Source organism: Pelodiscus sinensis, chromosome 18, assembly GCF_049634645.1.
Source record: "Pelodiscus sinensis isolate JC-2024 chromosome 18, ASM4963464v1, whole genome shotgun sequence".
NCBI classification, from domain to species: domain Eukaryota; kingdom Metazoa; phylum Chordata; order Testudines; family Trionychidae; genus Pelodiscus; species Pelodiscus sinensis.
The window spans coordinates 14518732-14537081 of NC_134728.1; the positions used below are offsets into that span (position 1 = coordinate 14518732).

At 46.9% G+C, this 18350-nt stretch overlaps 1 protein-coding gene across 2 annotated transcripts in view; it reads right to left on the bottom strand.

The window, feature by feature from the left end:
• SPO11 (SPO11 initiator of meiotic double strand breaks) overlaps window positions 1-18350 on the bottom strand; it is a 410938-nt gene that overhangs the window by 180459 nt on the left and 212129 nt on the right. Inside the window, exon 1 of one of the 2 annotated variants that reach the window (XM_075901153.1) lies at window positions 13401-13463. The exons of the other annotated variant lie outside the window; for it this stretch is intronic. The gene's annotated coding sequence lies outside the window, so the exon portion shown is untranslated. Of the gene's footprint in view, window positions 1-13400; window positions 13464-18350 lie in introns of those variants that run through there. 2 annotated transcript variants of the gene reach the window in all.

Sequence of the window (18350 nt, forward strand, 5' to 3'; positions counted from 1 at the left end):
AGAAAAAAAACCAAAAGCCTGGCTTTCAATGACAGAAGAGAGAGCTGTCAGCTCAAACTAGGGGACTTGCAAACCCAAGAGAGATGTCATGAGGTTCCACAAAGCTTCAAATGTCATAAACTTTGCATTCTTATGCCAACCTTCTACTTTCTATGGTACCTTGCAGGATAACTTCAGAGTCCTTCATAGGAAGTATATGACCTGGTTAGATCTAGTAGGATAAGAGCTTATGGTAACCACTGATCAGAGATGGGGCAAAACCAGAACGGAGGTGCTCCTCCTACTCCCAACTTTAGAGACAGTTACAAATTATTGGGCTTGATAGGGATTATTTACAGTGGGGACTCAAACTCCCAATTCATAGGCTAACCCTGGCTAGAGTAGTTGTGCAATCTGTTCCAGGAGTACTCGTGGCCCAAGGAGAAGAGGGCTGTCTGTTCCCTTCCCCCAATCCACACCCCTTTCCTGTCATCACTCCACTCTCTGCCCTCAATTGCACCCCATTCCCTGAGGACGTGGGTATGGGACTCACCGGGGAGGCCTGGTGCAGCAACAGCAGGGAAATGGAGTACACTTGGCAGTGTCCTCGGGGGATGGGGGATGCCCTCCCCTCCCTCCCCCCCCCGACCCAGGGACATGGCAAATCGGTTGGCTCCCCTGACACTTCCACCACAAACCTTTATTATAAGGGGACTGTTGCTGTGCTGGAAAACTAGCTGTTTTCACAAATTAAACGGTATTATCTCCCTGCTCTGATGGGTGTGTGTGCCAGAGCTGAGTGTAGGTATTTCCTTACACACAAGCTACATTTACCTTTTCTCTTTGTCAACCCACACAGCTAGTATTTCATTAGGACAATCAGCCAGGTCCAGATCATCAGAGTGCACCTGTCATTGTTACACTACCATTACAAAGTGAAGTGTCTATTATTCACACAGCTCTCTGTCAGAGCCCTACAAATCTGTGGATCTTTCTTTTACACGTGTGGGAATTCTCATCCATGAAGGCTCATGCTGATATCATCTGCTCGCTATTGCAGATATGTATGTGGACACAAATTTGATATCTGGAACCCTGCAAATTTGTGGATATTCGTGTTTATATCCGTGGGTATCTGCATCCAAGGTTATCCACAGATCATTTTTGCAGATGCAGATGTGGGTGCAAATTTTGTATCCACACAGGACTCTACTCTCAATAACCAGCGCTGCATTGGGTGCATCCCACAGCCTTGAAACAACTGTGAAAAATGGGGTTTCATTGTAAATTTGACTCAGGATGAGTGCTTATGTGCATGGTTAAGTCTCATTGAGTCAACGCTTAACACCAGGCATCTGCTCAAGTGCTTTTCTGAATGTGGGTTTCGTGCCATAAATCTGGTTTTCTAACTGACCTGTGATTGTTGTGCCTGGATATAAACAATAGATACCTTTCATAGCACATGGGCAGCTAAGTACACAACTTTGCCCACAAAGTAGGTACTAAGTCATCTCTGAGAGAGATCTAAAAGGCACCCATAACAATTTATAGGGGAAATCACAGGCCATTTCTGAAAACCAGGCAACTCCACAATGTGCAGGTGTCTATATTCATAGAATTAGATCTAATTTTACAAACCTTCTGTAGCACTTACTTACGTGAGTCACTCCACTGATGTCAGTAAGACAATGTGCAGAGTACTAACCAACGTGATAAAGGATACAAAACTGAAGCCCTCATTTTTATCCATGGAGGGTGGCTCTGGGACATAAGACTCAAACTCAGACCTCAAGGGGAAGAAAAAGCAAATAATTGTAGCTTATAAGCGTCCTTCCCCCATGATAACATGTAGAAGAGACTGACAACATCTATACTTCCTGATGTCGGAAGACACATTGCACCAGGACAGGGAACTTGGAACAAGAGTGCGCCCATTCCTACAACCCTCATCCCCCCTGCCAAAACAGTCCTGCCAAAACAGAAAATGTGTGATAAATAGATCCTGATGCCCCCACCGTGTACAGTTTATCATCATGGGTTTTTATCACAATGATACACTCTCCTGGATTTCCTCCCCTGGTCGACAGTTCTCCAGTCTGGGAAACTTAACAAGGAGAGCATTTTTATCCCCCTGTTGGAAACTAAAACAGTCTCTTTTTTTTATCTGACAGGAAATATCTCTTTAAAATTATATGATGCCACCTAAACCTGAGACATGCTGCAGGCTCCTCTGAGTAATCTAACCAGTGTTGGGCCTTCCTGTTGGCAAGATATGCTTCACTTAGCATTTGCCAGCAACAAAAATGTCCCTTCCTGAATAATCCAGGATTTGCTGTTGCAGAGACTTCTGATATCACCTTTCTCCCCTTCTATAGCTCAGCAATAATCTTAAATTCGGCTGAAAACAAAGAGCTGCCTGTTGACAGCTAATCCTAAAAGGCTGAGCTTTGTGTGAGATTTAAAAAAAAACCAACTAAAAAACCTTCCAAACCCGTCATTGAACAGTTTTGGCAGGAAGCACAAATATTTTTGGCTAATTTTTACTAGTATTTTTCAGCCCCAATGAAGAGCCACATTAAATGTTCCCTTCTTCACACTGGCCGGTGTTCACAGGAAGGGAATATTGCAGAAAACAATAGACAATTTAAACAAAAAAGTGCCACAGACGGTATTTATCTGAGCTCTTTTCAAAGCCAGGTGCAGGGAGTTGAAACCTGAAGCTCAGGGACCTTGACAACATAGTTGGATTCATTCAGTAAGCACATTGGTCACAGTGTGGGGGAAGGGAACACACAGATGGGACAAAGGGTCTCACACTGGAGTAAAGGATTTCCTTTGCTCTATGTAGGGATTATCCTACAAGTCAACCATGAATAAAATAATGCTCATAACCACACAGCAAAAGTGTCCTGTAACCCACATTTTAAAATTCTGCATTGCACCTTGCTAGATGCTGGGTTTGGATTTGCTCAGGTAAAATGACTAGCCTGGATTATTTCAAACCTATACCTCTGGTTTGACGGGCCAGGCTAGCAAGGGCTTGACTTTGCTACTGCTGAGGGGACTTAGTGATCTGGGGATCTGCACCTGGGATTGCAATTTGTACCGGTCAAATCCTATTTTCGTTTACAGCAGTGGAATCTAACATGCTTCCTTCAACACCAGTGGACTAACTACATTAACAGCAGTACAAACTAGAATTCTTAAAAGCTGCCTGGCACATTCTGCCTGTGTCCTGCTTTGCACTGCCAACAGATATGAATGCAATGTCAAGCAGACATCTGGAGACAGTCAGTGGAGGAGAGACAGCCTTTTACAGTCCTCCGCTTCAGATTTTCCGCAGAGTATTTAATCAGGCTCTAGCACTGGTTGAAACATGTTTCCTGAACTCCAGAGATCTTCAAACAAATGCTTATGCAGAAAGCCAGCTGTGTGGGTCAGGTGCTCGCTCTGCCATGTTAATTCTGGTTCATTATCTCTGGGTATATCCATAGTAGGATTGCCAGGGTGTGACTACAGCTTCAGACCCATATGAGCTTTAATCTAGCTAGCTCAGGTCCCAGTATAGTGAAGCTGCGGCAGCAAAGCTTTCAGAACAGGCTAGTCCAGGAGAATTTGTACAGCCGGCGCTGAAGCTTGTGCGGACATGGCTTCATTGCTCAGCTCAGGTATGCCTGCTTAAGCTGCAGGCACAGCCAGTGATTGCAGAATAGACATACCCATAGTTTCTTAAAGTCCCTACATTTAGCAGCAAAAATTTGGAAGGAGTCGTGCAGATTTGGAAGGAGTCGTGACTTAACACACACTCGTACTCCCCGCACTGACTAACCAAAGGCTGCCCGCTGGATTTAGGGGGGTCACAGTGGATCACAAGCTAAATACAGTCAACACTTTTGTGACACTGTTGCAAAATAAGCAAACATCATCATGGATTCATTAACAGGAGTGTTGTGAGCAAGACATGAGCAGTCATTCTTCCACTCTACTCCGTGCTGATTAGGCCTCAGCTGGCGTGTTGTGTCCAGTTTGGGGTGCCATATTTGGGGAAAAATGGGGAGAAATTGGAGACAGTCCAGAGAAGAGCAAGAACAATTATTAAAGGTCTAGAAAACATGAGCTATGAGGGAAGACTGAAAGAAGTAGGTTTGTTTCATTTGGAAAAGAGAAGACCGAGGGGACATGATAACAGCTTTCAAGTACCTGAAAGAGTGTTACAAGGAGGAGGAAGAAAAACTGTTCTCCTTAACGCCTGATGATAGGACAAAAAGCAATGGACTTAAATTGTAGCTAAGGCGGTTTAGGTTGGACATTAGAAAAACTTCCTAACTGTCAAGGTGGTTAAACACTGGAATAAATTGCCTAAGGAGGTTGTGGAATCTCCATCATTGGAGATATTTAAGAGCAGGTTAGAGAAACGTCTGCCAGGGATGATCTAGATCAGGGTGGGCAATAAAACAGTGGCGGTTTGCAGGGGTTAGCTCCTGGGGAGGCCACCGCTGCTAAATTTACTTGCACTTCCACAGGCATGGGTGATTGTAGCTCTCATTTGCAAGCTCTCATTTGCTGTTCCTGGCCAAAGGGAGCTGTCGGAAGCAGCCAACAGGAGCTGCAATCACCCCTACCTGTGGAGGTGCAGGTAAATACAGGCAGCCCCCGACTTGCATTGTGATCGGTTCCTAGGGAAGCGTCGCAAGTCGGGGACATCATAATTCAAACCCTCATTTACGATAGGTATCGTGCTCCATCGTAAATGCGGGCTGAGGAAGTAAGTCAGGGATTTTCGGCCCTTTCTGCACTTACAAAAATGATTGTAAGTGCAGGGGGCCGCAACTCGGACAGTCGCATCTCGGGGGTTTCCTGTATAGCAGTAGCAAACCAGATCTGGCTCACGGGCTGGCATTTGCCCATCCCTGATCTAGATGGTACTTGGTCCTGCTGTGATGGCAGGGGACTGACTGGACTCAATGACCTCTCAAGGTCCCTTCCAGTTCTAGTATTCTGTGATTCTATGATTCAAGTTCAGCTATGGTCAGTATTTGCACCCCACTTACCCGATTTGTGTAACTTGCTTGCAGGCAAATGTGGCAACCATTTTGTAAGTCTTGTGTATGCAGACACATGTGGGAGGGCCATTTTGTGTACCACATAGAGATGACAGCACTGTACTGTTTAACACTAGAATTAAACCACTTCTTGCTTTAGATGGCTAGCTCTTTAAGATCTAGGCCTGGAGTTTATTCCGTGGTGCTGTTTACATTCACAGTACAATGTACAAAGTAAATGATATACACTCAGGCTGATAGTCACATCTTTTGCTATTATGCACTAAGTGCTACAAGACTTTGGTTGTGGAGCGCACCACAGTGCTAAGTGTTGAACAGAAGAAGTAAATTGGCCAAAATGGTTAGAAAACACAATCAGGACCAAGATACCAGGGATCTACCCTCCAAGCTCTGAGGATGCATTCGTATCTGAGATCTTCAGATGGAAGGGTATAAAGAAGAGGTTACTCACCTTGTGTAGTAACGATGGTTCTTCGAGATGTGTCCCCGTGGGTGCTCCATTCAAGGTGTCGGGTCCCAACCCAGCGCCGCTAGTCAAAGATTTCCAGAGGCATAGCCAGGCCAGACTGCGTATGCGCGAGAGCAGCACGCGGCATTCATGCCTTTGCAACGTTTCACGGTCCGGCCCCCCCCTCACCAGTTCCTCTCACTGCTCAGTCTCTGAGGGTATGTCTACACTACCCTCCTAATTCGAACTAGGAGGGTAATGTAGGCATACCGCACTTGCAAATGAAGCCTGGGATTTGAATTTCCCGGGCTTCATTTGCATGAAGCCGGCTGGCGCCATTTTTAAATGCCGGCAGTTCGAACCCCGTGCCGCGCGGCTACACGCGGCACGGAGTAGCTAGTTCGGATTAGGCTTCCTAATCCGAACTAGCTGTACTCCTCGTGGAATGTACTCCACGAGGAGTACAGCTAGTTCGGATTAGGAAGCCTAATCCGAACTAGCTACTCCGTGCCGCGTGTAGCCGCGCGGCACGGGGTTCGAACTGCCGGCATTTAAAAATGGCGCCAGCCGGCTTCATGCAAATGAAGCCCGGGAAATTCAAATCCCGGGCTTCATTTGCAAGTGCGGTATGCCTACGTTACCCTCCTAGTTCGAATTAGGAGGGTAATGTAGACATACCCTGAAAGAGAAAAACCAGGAAAAAGACCCGGAGTGAGGAGGAGGGCCGGACGTGGAGCACCCACGGGGACATATCTCGAAGAACCATGGTTACTACACAAGGTGAGTAACCTCTTCTTCTTCGAGTGGTCCCCATGGGTGCTCCACTCAAGGTGACTACAAAGCAGTAACCCAGAATGCGCTCCGGGTCAGTTATTTTCTACCGTGGATAAGACTGCAGAGGCCACCGCGGTATCCGAAGCCCACCTCCTACTTATGGCATAATGACTCGCGAAAGTTACACTAGAGACCCAGGTAGCCGCTTGACAGATATCAGTGAGGGGAACTCCCCTCGCAAATGCTGTAGAAGTTGCAACTGCTCGTGTAGAGTGAGCACGAGGTAAAGAAGGAAGAGGCTTGTTCCGGATCGAATGACAATTGCTAATACAAAGCGTAATCAATTTGGCAATGCGCCGGGTAGAGAGTACCTTTCCCTTGGATCTCTGTGCCGTTGATATGAACAGCCTGTCCATCTGCTGCCATTGGCGGGTTCTGTCTATATAGAAAGATAGTGCGCGCCGGACATCCAGCGTGTGGAATAGAGCATCCTTACTTGAAGAATGAGGCTTGGGATAAAAAGCTGTGAGGACAATAGGCTCGTTAATATGAAAAAGAGAGCAGATCTTAGGAATAAAGTCCGGGTGTAATCGTAATGTTACTGTATCTTTGGAAAAAACAGTGAAGGGGGGGGTGGTCTGCCATCAAAGCCCTCTGCTCACTCACTCTTCTTGCTGATATAATTGCAAGTAGAAACACAGTTTCCATGGTTAGCATATGTAGGGAAACCAACACTAGTGGCTCAAAAGGAGGGTACATGATGGTATCCAGCACTAGGTCGAGATTCCAAGAAGGGGGAAGTGCCCTTCGTGGTAGGTATAAATTCATGAGCCCCTTTAAAAACCTCTTTGTAATTTGATGAGAGAAGAGCGAGGAACCCTCTACTGGATGGTGGAAAGCACTAATAGCTGCCAAATGCATCTTTAAAGATGACAACGCAAGTCCCGAATTTCGTAGATGTAGGGTGTAGTCAAAAACGTGATGAAGAAGAGATAGAAACAGCTGTACGTTATTCTGAAGACACCACTTCGAATATCTCTGCCATTTCACAAGGTAAGTATTTCCTGTAGATTCTTTTTTGCTATGCACCAGTATTGCTTTGACCTGTTCAGAACACAGGTTTTCTTCTCCTTTTAACCATTCAGGAGCCATGCCGTCAGATGTAACAACTTGAGTCTGGGATGTAACAGCGAGCCTTGTTCCTGAGAAAGAAGATCTCAGTGGAGATGGAGGGGTTATGGTGGCTGTATTGACATTTTGTGTAAGAACGGATACCAGGCTTGTCTGGGCCAGGCTGGCACTAACAAAATGACAGTCGCCACCTCTGCTCTGATTTTTTCCAGTGTCCTGCAGATGAGGACCATGGGGGGGAAGGCATACAGGAGTGCCCTCTTCCAGTCGACCAGAAGCGCATCACCGAGGGAGCCCTTGCTGAGCCCTGCTCTGGAGCAATATAGGCGACACTTTTTGTTGTAGGTCGTTGCGAAAAGGTCCACTAGGGGCATACCCCATTTGCGAAATATCGCCCAAATCACATCTGTCCTTATTTCCCACTCGTGGTCCATGGGAAAACATCTGTTGAGGGAGTCCGCAATTACATTGGCGGTGCCAGGTAAGTACGATGCTATTATGGTTACATTGTTCTGTATGCACCAATTCCAATACCGTATCGCCTAGGCACATAGGGAGTGTGATCATGCTCCTCCCTGCCTGTTCACATAATACATTGCCGCTATGTTGTCCGTCAGTATTCTTACTGTGAGACCTTTGCTATGTGGGAGAAAATGTTTGCACACATAGAAAATTGCTCGGAGCTCTAGTCGACTTATGTGAAGACACCTCTCGATGAGAGACCATTTGCCTTTGATTCATTCATTGGCTATGTGAGCACCCCAGCCGATGAGTGAGGCATCCGACGTTATTTGCACTGATGGTTGTTGTCGGTGGAATGGAACCCCCAACAAAAGATTCTGAGCTTTTGTCTACCAAAGCAGAGACCTTTGAACATGCAAGGGTAGCCATACTGTCTTGTGAATGTCATGCTTCATGGGAACATAAACCATCGACAACCAGTGCTGGAGGTTCCTCAGATGGAGTTGTGCGTGAGGAACTACAATGGTGGCAGCAGCCATGTGCTCCAGGAGATGGAGGCAATTGTGAACAGAGACACTCACATTCCCGTTGAGTATGGTGATGAGATCTTTGATTGCCTGAAACCTCTCTGCGGTAAGCACGCCCTCTCTGTGAGGGAATCCAGGTTCGCCTCTATGAACTTTATAGTTTCTGTCGGGGTAAGTGTTGATTTTTGCTTGTTCAGGAGAAGACCGAGGGATTTGAATGTGCGTTTGACCGTCGCCACCATCTGTGGATGCTTCTTGATCCGTGGATCCTTTTATTAAGCAATTGTCCAGTTATGGAAATATTACCACTCGTAGCCAATGCAGATGAGCCGCTATGACAGCCAGGTCTTCGAGAAAGCTCTGGGTACTGAGGTGAGACTGAACGGCAGAACTCGATACTGAAAATGATCGTCGTTTATCGCAAATCGGAGAAAACGCCTGTGAGCAGGATGTACGGTTATGTGAAAGTACGCGTCTTGTAAGTCGAGGGCAGCGAACAAATCATTGTATTCGAGGGACGGGATTATGGAATTCAAGGTTACCATTTTGAAGCGCTGCTTGCGGAGATAACGATATAGGCAGCGTAGGTCAAGAATGGGTCTCCAACCTTGGTTTTTTTTCCGTTAGGAAGTACCTCAACTAGAACCCTCTTCCCTTGAACTGGGACCCTCTCTATTGCTCCGATGGTGATCTGGGACCCTCTCTATTGCTCCGACGGTGAGGAGACGATAGGCTTCCTGTCTCAGGAGGCCTTCGTGAGATTGGTCTCTAAAAAGGGATGGGGAATGTGGGGTGGTGGGGGGGATGGAAGTGAAGGGGATGGTGAAGCCGATCTTTATGACTTCCAGCACCCATTTGTCCGATGTAATTTTGACCCATTGGTGATAATAGGGCCATAGACGATGATGGAAAATGGGATCTGTGCACACAACAACAATTGGCGGAGTTCTCATGTCCTCGACAAAGAAGTCAAACTTGCTGTTTTGAGGCGGGCGTGCCGGACGCTCTAGGTGGTTGTGGGCGCCTTCACTGTGGCTGCTGTCTAGGGCGGGATTGGTCAAATGTGCTGTCTATGAGACCGGTAATCATACCGTCTCTGGTACAGAAAATAATGATGATGACGGAATGATGGGATATATATTCCTAGAGTACGGAGCATCGTTTTTTAATCTTTCCCAGTATGAAGTACCTCATCAGTCTTTTCCGTGAACATTTTTATCCTGTCAAATGGGCAGTCTTTGACTTTGGAGTGTAACTCCTTGGGTACCGCCGCCGTGGCAAGCCAGGATGAGCGTCTCATAGACACTGCTGTTGCTACTCCTCGAGCCGCCATGTCTGCCACATCCATAGCTATCTGGAGATTTGCTTTCGAGCACGCGTAGTCTTCCTTGAGGATTGTCCATAAGAGCTCTTTATCGGCCTCCGATATTCTTTGGGCCAACTCTGTAAGCTTCGCGATATTATCAAAACTATGGTTTGCCAATAGGGCTGCATAATTCACAATGCGGAGAAGTAACGTGGCCGGTGAGTATACTTTGCTGCCAATTATATCCAATTTCTTGGCCTCCTTATGTGCCCCTACATTTTTTAGCTGCAGGTTCTTAGCAGTTTGTATAGCTGCATCAACGACCAAGGAGTTTGGTTGAGGATGGGTAAAAAGAAATTCTGAGTCTTTAGATGAAACAAAATAACGCTTTTCCGCCGGTTTCGAAGTTGGAGTGGTCGAAGCCAGGGTATGCCAGATTTCCGCTGCTGACTGGAGGATTGCCTCATCAATAGGGAGAGCAACCTTAGATTGTTGCTTGGGGTATAGATTTCTCCAGAGCTTGAATTGCTTCATTGGGACATCTGATAATTGGACATCCTGCGACTGAGCCACCTTCCTAAAAAGATCCTGAAATTCTTTTGTGTTGTCAGGAGGTGAGGAATCCCCCGCAAACACAGCATTGTCTGGGGAGGATGACGAAATATCCTCCGGAGATATAGGATGCGAGTGATCGTCCATATCAGAAATTTGCCCTTCCTCAGGCTCCGACAGTTGAGCTGGGGCGGAGGGGTCTCCAGACGAGATTTCGCCCTTTGACAATCCTGGATTGCAGGTGATTGTAGTGAGCCATAAGAGGTATGGCAGCAGCACAAATGGGAACGGGACTGAGATCTACTGTGCCCATAGGATGAACGGTGACTCCTGTAGTCAATGTGCTCAGGGGACGATCGTTGTGAGGAATATCTGCTAGCATGCCTCCTGTGATAAGATCTCGGAGGGGAGTAGCTAGGTGAGCGAGACTTATATGATGATCCTCAGTGATAATAGGAAAACCGGTCGTAATGATCAGAGTGATGAGATACTGATCTCTATGGCGGAGAGTGCATTGCATGACTGTGAGACGCTGAAGAATCTCTGACCTCCGCTGAATGATGTGGCACAAGCGAAATTTCAGGGGAAAAAACTGGTGACGGTGAAATCGAGTGCCTTGGCATTGATTTTCTAGCCGCCTTCGTAGGGACCTTAGTTGTGCGGGCATATTCACATTCTTCTGATGGTAAAGAACGGAGGGAGAGAGAAGGGGTTTGACCCTCCGTCAGGTGCATTGTGCTACCATGCCGCTGTGCTTGGATCCCACACGGCAACGTGGGCAGCTCCGTCTCTGCCAAGACTGTTGACAGAGAGTGACCTATCGGTGCCGATTTGGCACACTGTGGGGCGCTCATCCGTCGGGTCCGTTCGGGCTTGTTCCCAGTGCCGACCCAGCTTGCCGCGGCTCATCAGTGCCGCTTCTGGTGCCGCTAGAGTCTGCGGCTGTGCGGACGTTGCTGGTCCAAGCACCTCTCGCGGTGCCGATAGCTCGCGGTGAGATGCCGAGTGCTTACAGGGCTGAAGAGCCGGTGCCGATGCCGACTGGCTCAGAGGTGTGGGCATAACCGATAGCGCACAGTGTGATCTTTCTGGCTGTCCCATCACTCCGGACGTACCCGGCTTGTCCCCATGACTAATCTGGGACAGTGAATTGGCTGGAAGAGAGCGTGTAGAAGAAGCTCTCTTCCTTTTTGTCACCAACGCCGCAGGCAATTGTGCTCTCCTTTTCTGCCCTGCAGGAGGTTCTGAGCCATGATCATCAGAAGGCTGTAAAGCCTTATCACACAGCAGGACTTTTAACCGCATGTCTCTCTCCTTGCGTGCTCTCGGAGTCAATTTTGCGCAATGGGCACATTTCTGTGGGATGTGTGATTCCCCTAGACATCTGATGCATGTCGCATGCCCATCAGACGCGGGCATTGCGTCCTTACACTGAGTACACCGTTTAAACCCGGGTGACTCAGGCATGATTCTCGATCAGCGTAACTATATACAGTGACTAATCTAATAAAACTAAGAAACAGTAACTAGAAGAAAAAAATTTTTTTTTTTTGCTTTTCTGAGGAAAGAACTAACAACTACCTACCTACCTATAAGTACTAGAATTAAACTATTTGTGGTGTGTTTTTTTTTTTTTCTTCTTACAGAACGGCTTTCTCCAAGGAGATAAATGGCGCTCCGCCAGCAATCACAGGTGGTTGAGAGGAACTGGCGAGGGGGGGTGGGACCGGATCGCGAGATGTTGCAAAGGCGCGAATGCTGCCTGCTGCTCTCAGGCATGTGTGGTCCAGCCCGGCTACAGCTCTGGAAATCTCCGACTAGCGGCGCTGGGTCGGGACCCAACACCTTGAGTGGAGCACCCACGAGGACCACTCAAAGAAGAAAAAAGAGAAAATATGATTAATTATTACAGGTTGTACCTCTCTGATCCGGCACCCTTGGTACCTGACCTGTCCTGAACCAAGGAATTTGTCAGACCATGGGAGGCCAATGCCGACCCCTCTACTGCAACCGGCTGCAGGGCTTTGCTCTGGCGGCTGCAGGCTGAAGCAGAGGTTGACTGAGCATGGCTTGGGGAAAAGAGGAAAGATGGCTGTGGAGCCCTGTGGGTGGGGAGCAGGGACACAACCCTGTGGGAATGCACTGAGCCCACCCGCTGCCAGCCCCGGGGCCCCGCAACCCTTTGCCTCTTCCCTCCAAGTGTCCCCACCCCAGTCCTCACTGGGTCACTTCCATCCCCTCTACTGCTGCCGGCTGCAAGTCTGTGCTCCTGGCCCCTGACTGCGAGGCTCCGCAGTCACCCCGCCTCTTCCCCCAAGCGTCCCTCATGTCCCTGTCCCTCCCCCTTCCTTTTCCATCTTGAGCACCGCAAACGAGCTATTTTCAGCACTTCGGAAGCTCTGGCAGGGCAGAGGAGGAGTTGCAAACGTGGGGTCCTGCTTTTCCCCATGAGCATTCCAACGCAAGAGCAGCCACAGGGATGGCAGAGCATAGATGTTGCCAGATGACAGAAGTCCAGACTGTAGAGGTCCAACCTATACTATTTATTGGTAATCAACAGAGATGGGTCTGAATGACAAGTTCAGATCCAGACTAAAACTAACCCAGTGTTTGTGGCTGTTTGGGCCTTGGCTTTCAATCCGATCCATCTCTATTAGTAGGTTTTACCAAATAGCAGAGGCAGAGAGTAAATCTAACTTGTTCAAGATGGCTCTGTTTTCCCTACATAAAAAGCAACCTTTATTTTTCTGTTGGAGATTACTCAAATAAGAAAAGTTGCCAAGAAAGAGTATAGTGTGGGTATTTCCCATGGTACAGGCTGTATTCAACAGCCTCCCAAATTAGCTACCTACAGAATGGAAAGGTGCAGTACACAGAAAACAAGTAAAAACAGGCTACCTACGCTACCAAGGTCCGTCTATCTTTTCCTTCAGGTTTCCGTCAGTTACTAATTGGCTTATTTCTTACTATAAAGATAATCTGGCAGAACTGCTCTCATGATATCAATTTTCACTCAGGGGATGGAAGAAGGCTCCCACTCGATTAGGATCAAGTATGCATATGTAGCAAGAAACGCATCGTCTTTCAAATAGACTGGGAACCTCCCACCCAGAAAAATGCTCTCTGTAATCAGCCTCTTGGATATTGGAGAAACTTACAAACATGTTCTAGGATGACCTCGGATTTCTTTTGATGCTTAAAGCTCAATTCTGCAGTCGCTACCCCAGATGCCTTGTGAAACAAAATAAGAGGGATGATCAGACTTTTATTGTCAGCCTTTCTACTTACCGCAAATTCCAGGACCTAGGTTTACAATCTGTGCCTCTTTGATATATGGCACATGTTGCAGTGTGTGTGCTTACTCACTAAAATTGTTCTGGTTCGCCTTTGTTTCTTTCTTGCCTGTGTTTGTTTTCTGTCTCTGCATATGTGCTAATCTCTGCTGGCATTTTTAAGCAGACAAACTGTTCCCCATTCCCATTCCCTCCCCCCTACACTGTATTGATGTTTACAGCTGAAATAATGTCAGTTGCAACCTAATAATAATTCCGTTACAGCATGTTTGTGCGAGACAGAGCAAGCAAGCATGCTTATGTTATTCCATGGATATGCAGTACTTTAACACTCACTGTTACTTCCAATGTTAGCTAGCAGTGGGCAAATAAAAGCATTTTATAGCAACATTCATCAAGTATTTAAAAACAATGGAGCCCGGTTTACATTTTTAACAACAGTCAATCAGTAATCACAACAAGATAACTCTTACAACAACCCAGTGTAGGAGGGAAGACAATATCCCAATGGTAAAGATTAGAATGTGACCGGATACTCACTTGGTGTAAATCAGTGGTTTCAAACTATGGGTTGTGACCCGGTACTGGATCATGGAATAGCAGGCACTGGGTATCGTTGATGCAGGGGATCAGGTGACCAGTGGAGGTGCTAAGGCAGCTACCTGCCTGTCCTGACACCATAGACTGTGCTGCACACCAGAAGGGGCTGGCAACAGGCCTGGTTCCTAGGGGGGTGTGTGTGGGGGAGGGGGAGGGGACGAGGATAGTGCACAGGGCTCACACACACTGCCCCTGCCCTGAGCACTAGCTCCGCACTCCCATTGGCTGGGAACCTGCTGCTGGCTGCTCCTGTGGCACAGCATGGTCTGCGGTGCCTGGAGAGCCATGAAGCTGCCTTAGCCCCCCACTGCACTCCTGGCCAGGAGCCACCCAAGGTTAGCCCCTTCTGCCTCAGCCCTGACCCCCACAAAGCCAGATCCTCTTCCTACCCCCGAAACTCTTATCCTCAGCCACACTGTGAAGCCCACACCCTAGTCAAATTACGTTGGGTCGTGGTCATCAATGATTCTCTTCACCTAGGTCATGAAAAAACGTTTGAAAAGCTCTGGTGTAAATTAGCAGAAGTTGACAGAACTATGCTGATTCACATCAAACTCACACAGAGTTAACAGCCTTGGCCAAGCTTACACAGACTGACAAAAATGGGAAGAAAAGTTAAAGCTCTGTTTTGTTCCTGTGAATATTTCCTCAATTGATTTGAACACAAGGTTTCACTAAGAACTTGAAATCTGACTGCTTATCCTAGCTGTCTGAATTGCTATTAGAGACACGGGGTATGTGAGGTAATATCTTTTACTGGACTAACTCCTGTTGGTGACCTCTGCTGTCATTTTCACCAACAGAGATTTGTCCACAGTATATAGATATTACCTCACCTGCCTTGTCTAATATCATTGTCTAAGAACAGGGAAGAAGGTGGTGGCAGATGTTATTCCTGTCCCCACCCCTTTTTAATCTAGTAATCTGGGGGATATTGGACATTCACCAGGCTATAGAGCAGTGGTGGGCAACATGGATTTATGTGTAGCCAGTGAGACATTTTATTTGCCGTTGCCCATACAATGGATTGATAAAGTCCTCTGGTTTCCTTCCACATAATTTTTTTCCTACTGACATTGCTAAAGCAACAAGCACATAAAGGAAGGGTGCATGAAGAGAAGTACATGCTGATTGCACACAACACTGGCTACGTTTAGACTGCAGTGCTTTTCTGGGATACCAAGGAACGCATCCGCTTTTTCAGAAAAATGTTCGAAAAAGCGGACATGTTCTTTTGCCATCCCTGTAAACCTCATTTTATGAGGAAGAAGAGATGCGTCGAAAGAGTACTTTTTTCCAAAATTTGGCACCATATAGCTGCGCCAAATTTCAGGAAAAGCCTCTTTCAACAGTAAAGCAGAAAAAGATACGCAATTTGCGTACTGCAAATTGCATTTCTTTTTCTGACTTACCTCTGAAGTATAGACCTAGTCACTGATTGTGAGAGCCATGCACTTTCTCTGCATACAATCACCATGCTGCTATCTTTCAATCAGCACACCCTGCAAATTCCAGGTAGGAAAACTACCTATCCCAGGAGACCATTTGGGTTATGACAATCTTGTGGCCCACTGAGATGAAGGAGAGCCACTCATACAGCACACTCATTAGCCTAGGTTACCCAACACTGCTACAGAGTCTTTCAGACTCTCTCTCTCTCTCTCTCTCTCTCTCTGGCCCAATGGATATTCAAATATTTCATACAAAATCAAACTTTAATCATAGAGGACAATAGCACACAAGAGGTGCCCCCACCAAAATTTTAATTGCTAAATCAGGTGCACCCTCATGCCTCCTCCTTATCTCTCTGGGTGCCCTCCCTGCACCCTCTCTCCATGCAAGCATCAGTTACCTATGGCTTCAACAGGAGACACTAAGAGACACATCCTCCCACCCCAGAAGGCCAATAGTCAACTGGTTACTGCAGTCACCTGGAAGAGAAGAGACGAGACATGGGTTCAAGATAGTACTCCAGAGTGGTGATCTGACCCTTGGTCTCCTACATCCCTGGTGAATTCCCTGTTAGCGCCTAAGGGTATGTCTACACTAGCTCGTTAGTTCGAGCTAGGTAGGGTAATTAGGGCAAGCAGAGTTGCAAATGAAGCCTGGGATTTAAATATCCCGGGCTTCATTTGCATGTTCCCAGGCGCCGCCATTTTTAAATCCCCCTTAGTCCGAACTCCGTGCCCACGGCTACACGCGGCATGGAGTAGGTAGTTCGAATTAAAGATCCTAATTCGAACTACCGTTACATGAGTTCGGACTAAGGGGGATTTAAAAATGGCGGCGCCCGGGAACATGCAAATGAAGCCAGGGATATTTAAATCCTGGGCTTCATTTGCAACTCCGCTTGCCCTAATTACCCTATCTAGCTTGAACTAACCAGCTAGTGTAGACATACCCTCAGTTTCCTTGTGAATCTAGCACCCTATTTTTAAAAATCAAAGCTATGTGGTGAATTGGCACTGAATTCATGGTTTAGGTTGACCCCAAACTGCATGTGTCCGCAAATAGACTATTTCCCCCCTCTCTGCTCAGCAAGATGATGCATGGATCTGAGCTAGGATTGTAGGCACTGCTGAAATAAATAATGATTGTACTGGTTCTTTGCCGTGTATTCAGAGTTCATAGTTGCTGCAGATTCCAGTGGGGGGACACGGTGAAAGGTAAGGAGGGAAGAAAGGATGGATGATGGTGGAGGGTGGGAAGGATTCTGGATAACAGTCTTCTCCCCCAGACATGGAAATGCTTTGATGGGGAGTGGGGACCCTTTCAACTAGCTGGGGCCCCAGATGTTTTCAGAAGCTTTTAAAAGAAGAGAGAGAGAGGTCTTTGAAGAAGGAGCCAGAGCAGTAGGGGAATGCAGTCCCTCTGTGTCATTTTGGGATTTAATAATAGCTGCCAGAAGCTTTGAGGGTATTTTATCTGCTCAGATGGATAGTAGCTGTCAGAAGTTTTAGAAGGTCATTTCTCTAGCTCTTCTAATAAAAGTAACATGTCGATTGCACTTTTCTGTGGTGTATTAGAAGGGGAGCAGGGAGGAAAAGCCTACTGAGACAGGGACAGTTGTTGGCTTTTAGGAGTTAATTACATACTCTCTCCCTCTGTGGGTACACAGAGATGAAACAGAAAACAGCCTCCCCTTTCTTTCCCCCACAAGGAGTACCAAATCCATCCACTGAGGGCAGCTGAAATAAATCCCTAACCACACCCACATACCTGGGGAGCCGTGACTCCATGAGTACCAAATCACCCCATGTGCTGTTGATGGGCCCCCACTACCTCAGCCTCAGTTGCCTTTTTAAAAAGAAATATGCATGAAGAGAACAGGCCCACTTGAAAGGAGATAACTGGGTTAAAACATATCGTTGCTCCACAACAGGTCATACAGCGCCTTAATTGGTAAATAACTCTGGTGCTAGCGCCTCAGGTGCAGGATGGGGAAGATAAGGGGCTTAGCAAAAAAGGAGCAGCCAGGCAGCTGAAGAAGACTGAGATTCTAATAATGACCTGCTCATAGCCCTCATCCTATTGACAAAAGACAGAACGGAATGCAGCCCTAGGCAAGGGGAAGTACATGGACATTGCCCACTCCTGTTATTCTTGCATTCTGCCTGTAAAACATTTGAAGGTTCTTATCTAAAGTTATTACACTAGGTAAGAGGCTGAGGTTAGGTTTTCAATGAATTTAGGCCTGCAAGCGGGCGAGTAGCTTGAATATGCATTTACCGCAATAATCTGCATGAATCACTCAACGCCAAAGAATCCATTTCACTACTTGCATGTACAGTTAGCTGACCTGCGTGCACTGTTGCGCCAAATTCGCATGAAAATTAGCCGTGCAGTTGTGTGCCCAGAGTGTGTGACCAATTGGCTTGAGAAACGGGCCCAGAACTTAACCCTCCATTCGCATTATTAGTCTAACAAAACTTCCATGACTTCAGTGACAGATCTGCCTGGATAATTCTAGGATTTGGGCCAACTGCTGTAAAAATGAAAATCTTTTTCATGTCGTACAAGCCAAAGTTTCCTTTCGTTGTGCTTCCAGTTTCAAATTACACGTTGCCATCATAATTTTACCAGTAAAAAAGGGAGTTACATTTTCCCCTTTCAGACAGAAGCCCAGTTTCATAGCATGTCAGTGACAGAGCAGTGTTAGAACTCGGGAGCTCTATGTGAAAAGCACTGATTGTCCCTTGGGCTGTGTCCAGACTC